Genomic DNA, 6,504 nt, shown 5'->3' on the forward strand with positions numbered 1-6,504 from the left:
GTTAAGACGTTAGTGTTTGGTTTCAGCTAGAATCAACAGAAAGATTTATTGAGTTTTTAAACTTCACATGAAATCTGAAATAGTAAAATTATGTATAATGAAAACAAATCAAACTAATAAGTAAATCAGTGCTGACATTCATTGTAAGAAAACTACAACAAATTATCTTGAAACGTTGTGGCTTACTGCAAAATGTAATCATGAAGTCAGTTTCTTCTGGTTTACAGCCAGTTTTTTTTCACTCCCACATCTTTATTAGGTCCCAACAGCAGATGTCAGAGGAAAATGTTGTAGCACCTGAAGGACGTATAAAATTAAAAGCGAAGGTGCAGATATGACACTAATTAAATAACTGTAGAGTCAAGACATCCCCCTTTTGGTGGAGACCAAAGAAAAAGTTTAAATAGATTTAATGATGCTTCTAGAAAGATGGATTTGAATAAAAGATGCTGCTGCTTTATGAACAGCTGGATGTGTGAACAGCAAACTGCTGCCAAAATGTGAAAAAAAAAAACAAGCAGAAACTAAAAACTGGTTTAGAAATTATAAAAGGGTGACAGATTAAAATTCAGAAAAAATAAACTCTATCAAATCAACTGTTAAAGCTACTACCAGTGGCTTATTATGGTCACTCCCTGACCACTGCATTAATGAGAGGCAGGTAAACAAAATGCAGACTGAAAAGTAAGCCTCAAACTAACTGTTGCTGCACAACCTGTAAGTCAGCTGAATATTTTAGTTGGTTATATTTGTCAGTTTAAAAAGAGTAGTCTTTTAGCCTTGTTTTTGTTTGTCATGTCTGTCCTCTGTATGAAAATGTCTACATTGTCTGGTTTACAGCATCTGTCATGTATGATCCACCCCAATGTGTTCACTCATATTTTGCACACACCCATCATAGTGGCCAGTTGGTGCCATGGGTGAAGTATGGGGAGCGTTGGAGGTTTGGTACGGGGAATTTCAACATTTCAGGATACAGACCTCAGTACTGCTTCTGAGCAACCCTGTTTGTATGAGTGAGAGAATCTTACATAGCACATTTAAAACAGCCGTTGACCAAAGCGCTTCAACTTACACCATCATAGCATAAAACTGACAAGGATCTGGGGTTGTCACGAGGTGAGCGGAACCAAGTGGCCAGACACAGAGGCTGAATACAAAAAGATAAGTGCTTCATTTACAGGTGCTGTAGGGAGGATGTGAATCTGAACAAGGTGGGAAGTGACAAGGTGAGCAGGCTCTGAAGGTTACTAGTCTTTGCAGGCAGTGGTGGACAAAGCACTCAACTCTAGTACTTGAGTAAAAGTAGTGATACTCAGGGTCAAATTTACTCAACTACAAGTAAAAATTACTCTGTCAAAAACTTACTCAAGTTAAAGTACTGAAGTACTTACTTTTGAAAATACTTAAGTATTCAAAAATACATGCATTTAAAAGTACTTGATTATTCAAAAGTACATGCATTTAAAAGTACTTAAGTATTCAAAAGTACATGCATTTAAAAATACTCAAGTATTCAAAAGTACAAATTAAAATGTGTAATATCACTATATTGCTGTGTTGTTTTCAGAGTGATTTTTACAGAACCTTGTAACTCTCAGAAACCATGTGATGTTTCGACATGTAGAACCACACTAATCTACACCATCTGTAAAGACTTCAGCATAAAAATGCAATAAAGTGAGCGGTGAGTTCTTAAATGCAGAAATGTAGTTTATTCACTGTGAACCCATAAGATGTTTAAACTGATAGGAACTATTTTTCAGTGCTAAAATCTCAAACATTGAGCTGAGATATGATCATGGGTGCGCTGGTTTCTCTCTTTCAACCGTCTCCATTGGGGTACTGGGTTCTGTTTGAAATGGTGTAGCTCAGCTCGCCACAGTTAACAAAGATGATGTAATTCCAAATCTATCCCAGGTGTGAGCTACAACTGTGATTGGTTCCCCTTGTGAGGAACATAGCATGTGGCGAATTGCATTTCAAGAAAGAAAAACAGCAACAGCTGATTACAAAGCTGTGCTAAACCAAAAGTAACGAGTAACTAAAAATGTAGTGGAGTAAAAAGTACAATATTTGTCTTTAAAATGTAGCGGAATGAAAGTCACAAGTACCCCAAAAATAATTACTCAAGTAAAGTTAAGATTCTCAAAAAATGTACTTAATTACAGTACTCAAGTAAATGTACTCCACTACTGTCCACCACTGTTTGCAGGTAATGAGTGATTAAATATGGTTTGCCTTTTTTTATTACAGGAGTTGACCAGCACGGAGAAGAGGAGGGACCAACATGTGAGTACTAATCTTCAGGCAAAGTGGCCGGATAACTGGAGTACAGGTGAGTTCGCAGGTAAGACACTTAGTGAGTATTTGTGGTTGACAGGCACAGGCTGACTCAGGCACAGGATCTCTCTGGAAAGGTGAGCTCAAGGGAGACAGGCAGAACCAGGCGTGTCATTGCAAAAACCCAGTGGGAACAAAAACATGGAGCAGGTAAGTAACTCTGATAATAAGGTTAAACTGAGTGGCTGCAAGATACTATCGTATAGGTTTGATGCATCAGCAAAGACCAAGACAACCAGTGAGCCTTTCAAGCCTCAGGAGCTGAGGATCACTCACAGGTGCAGTTAACGGAGCCAGAAACCAGCAGGAGACATAGGAGCAGAAGACACCAATTATCACAAAAACAAAGATTAAAACGACAAAAAATGAAACACAGAGATACTCACAGCAAACAGAAAGCACGTTGAGTAAAAGCATCAGAGAAACAACAGCTCAAGTTGTATTAAAAGCCAGTGAAAACAGATGTGTTTTAAAAAGAGATTTAAAAGACGCCTGTCTAATGTCAGAGAGGGCAGGTTGTTCCAAAGCTTAGGTGCCACAGCCCAAAAAAGCCCCATCTCCTCTGAGCTTCATCCTGGTCTTTGGTGAAACCAAAAGCAGCTGAGATGATCTCAGCACCCGGGAAGGAACATAAAATTGAAGTAGGTCTGAGAGATCCGATGGTGCAAGTCCATGTAAGCATTTAAAAGTCATCAGAGATGAAATAATAAAAGTTTATTTGGACACAAAGTGAGCACATTAGATCATTTAGGTTGAACTGCCCGTARCAGGTATTTAAAGTTGCATGATGTTTTAACTGGAAGCTATTTATTTCCCTTCATGTTTTATGAAACACAGTTATCATTGAAGCTGTAGCAACCTTTAACTKAAATAAAACCCGTCACTCTAACATCACTGCTCTCATCAATCTTGCTTCAATCCCCAGAAAATCTTGTTAAAGTATCTGATTCACTTAACATCTGAGATTCTTTTAGGGTAGAATAGCAAAATGTTATCTTAAAAATAAAATTACACAAACTTTTTCAGTACTGTTTTTGTTCTTCAACAGAAAAGAGCAAACATGCTTTGGCTCAGACTGCTTGTTGCTGTTGAGTCTCTGAGCGAGGAAAACATCAGCCTTTGTTAAAACAAAACCTGCAGGGACCATGATAAAGACAAGGAGCTGATGTGTCCTTCAAAATAAAATAAAAAAATCCTCCAATTGGAAAACATTTTTATTTCTACGAGAACAATTCTCTTTAGCAGGAGTTGACTCCCTGTACCAAAGAGTTTGCTTCAAGACTTTTTTGTCTGCACAACAAGGAGCTGAACGTCACTATAAAAGAGCTGGAGATGATCAAAACCTGAAAAGTGCAGAAAGTTAAAGCACTTAAGAAAACAAACAAACAACAAAACAATGCTCTCAGCTGAGTCCATTTAACAAAATCAGGTTCTCCAAAGTCAAACTAAAAAAAGTTTCAAAATGTCCTGGAGAAATTGCAAAAATAAAAAGTGATCATGTTCTTTTTAAAGAAGACAACAAAAATCTGCAGCTGCAAAACAAAGCTTTAGAGAGACACCTTTCTGAGATCAATAACAAGCTACTTGAGAGCAAACAGGCCTTACAAGAAAAGAAAAAATGTCTTCAAAGACTAGGCCAGGACGTCAGAGACAMCCTGCAGGCTCTCAGTGGTTCGAGACGTCTTAACTGAGAAAAACAAGGTCTTAAAGGACAAAATCAAGCAGAGATCTACGTGAGGATCAGGAGACCATGAAGCTTAGAGATGAGGCTCTGCAGCACGGGTTCAGAAGCTTCAAGGGTTTCTGACTCAGCTAGGAGGAGAATTTGAGTGCAAACGTGACGAGCTGAGGGCAGAAAGTGAGTCAGAACAAGGCCTTGAAGGAGGAAACTGAGGTCAGTAATCAGGTGTTATAAGAACAGAATGTCTTTTTACAAACAAGCCAAGAAGCTCAAAAATACTCTTTTCACTCTCAAACGTTCTGAGGACCACCTTACAGTTCTGAGTCTGGAACGTCCTCCCTGACTGAAGAATGGAGGAGGACCTTGGARGACAAAGTAAAGCAGCTGTGCAAGGAGCAGGACATCGTTAGAAGAGCTTCTCCTCCAGACATCGTCTGTTCCTTACAGAAGGTCCAGGGAAGGTGATTTCCATACCCAGATATGTGAACCAGAACCAGCAGCTGGTTCTGGACAACCYCCAGCTAGAGAGTCCAGAGGACGTTCTGAACCAGAATGACCAACTCGTCCAGACTTCAGTAAATGGGGTGACAGAAGAAAGGGAGTCTCTCCCCTGCATGGCCTTGAGCTGTTGGACTAAATTCWTCTTGGATGCTGACGTCRACTGAGGCTCTGCCCCACACCTCCCCCACTCTCACACCCGTCTGTGATCTGGTTCCTGGAGCAGGCTGAAGGCCACACAGAATGACCAGTTGACATCCACATTCTGAAATATGGCTAGGTGGGTTTTGGGGACTGGATTATTCAGGCTCATTCTTCAGATATTCACACAAGTGCATACAACASTCATGGCTTCAGATAGACTCCCCTCTAAACTCACTTAGTCCTCTGGCTAATAAATCTGCTCTATGCAGAGTTTGTGTCACATTGTTGATATAATATGAYRTTTTGTTGTTTTTKCTTTCCTCATCTGTCTTTGTGTGGTTTTWAGTTTTTCTTTTTAAGGGTAGCACCTCCTCATGATGTCTTCATGAAGATGATCCTTGCTCTGTGGTCTGTGGCTGCATGACCCAGGGCACCTGTACTCCTATGTTTGTTCTTCTTCTGAATAGGTGTTCTGGACTGTAACTTAACTGTTAACYAATTTCCCTCTGGGATCAAATAAAGTATTTGTGAGTTGAATTGAATTGAATTTGAGTCATCCTGTAACTGGTGGGTTGCTGGTTCAAACCCCCGCTCCGTCCATCTCAGTCATTGTATCCTTGGGCAAGACACTTCACCCTCTCTGCCTGCTGATGGTGATCAGAGGGTCCGGGGCATGGCCTTTCCTCTGTCAGTGTGCTCCAGGACAGCTGTGGCTACAGTGTAGCTTAGCACCAACATAGTGTRAATGGCTGCCGTGTGGAGCACTTTAGAGTCTTTGGACTTGATAAAGAACTAGAACTTCAAGTTATTTACCATACTGTGTTCCATCATCCCACTGTACAGGTAAGTGAAGGCAAGCTTACTGTGAAATAATGTCATTGGTTTATTGGATTATAAAGCTGCACACAGACCTTTTTCTTTGTTCGTGAAGATGATATTGTTTATTTGTTAGGGGCTGGGTTGATAACTTTAAATCTTTGCTTTTATGAACTGTATTGAACTTGTGTGTACCAGCTCAATTTCTCAAATTCTCTTCCCACACTTGATTTACCCTTTTTTGTTGCTTATCTGTGACTACCAGGCCATTTTCTGAGGAAGATCTGATGATCTACTTTTGGTGGACCAGAAACCTTTATTGATTTTGAATTTTAATAAACTCACATGTGATTACCAGCCTGTGTTCTTTCTTGGCCAAGTTCAACAGATGAACTTTGTGTTTCATTTAGAATTGTTCTGAGCTCACMTGTTTTCTTGCTCCATATTGATGAATCTTGATTGTGGTCATTTTTGTCTTTGTCTGAGTTTGGACCTTTTATTGCGCTTTCTTTTTTTTAAAGAAAAGCTGACACAAGAACTTTTTTGATCACTTTGTCTTTTTTTTTTAAAGTGAAACACAATAAAAACAGTTTCAAACATAATAAAATTGAGTACCTGTTATTTSTTTTTTAAAATATAGGTTATTTCTCTGTGAATAATCAAAATGTGTTCATTTAAACCACAATGCATTGTATTGATATGTGGAGGTTTTGTTTTTCTGTACTAGTTCTCTTGCAGTTCATGGAGAGTGCAGTGGGCGGAGACTGGATGGACTCACCTGGGAGCAGTTACCTGCTAATTGAGGACAAGTATTTAAGCTGCTTCCTGAGATCCATCCAGCGCTGGATTATTCAGTTACCTTGGTACTGAGTAAGACAGCTCCAGCGTATTACTGACATAATATATTCTTGCTGACTAACCACACTTGTTTTATGTCCTTACCTGTGTCCAGGCCCTGAGTTTCTGGTTCCCTTCGTGATTGGATCCCTCTGCAGAAGAACTGTGAGTTCTGGGTCCAATAT

The sequence above is a fragment of the Austrofundulus limnaeus genome, unplaced genomic scaffold (genome assembly GCF_001266775.1).
Source record: "Austrofundulus limnaeus strain Quisiro unplaced genomic scaffold, Austrofundulus_limnaeus-1.0 Scaffold328, whole genome shotgun sequence".
Taxonomy (NCBI): domain Eukaryota; kingdom Metazoa; phylum Chordata; class Actinopteri; order Cyprinodontiformes; family Rivulidae; genus Austrofundulus; species Austrofundulus limnaeus.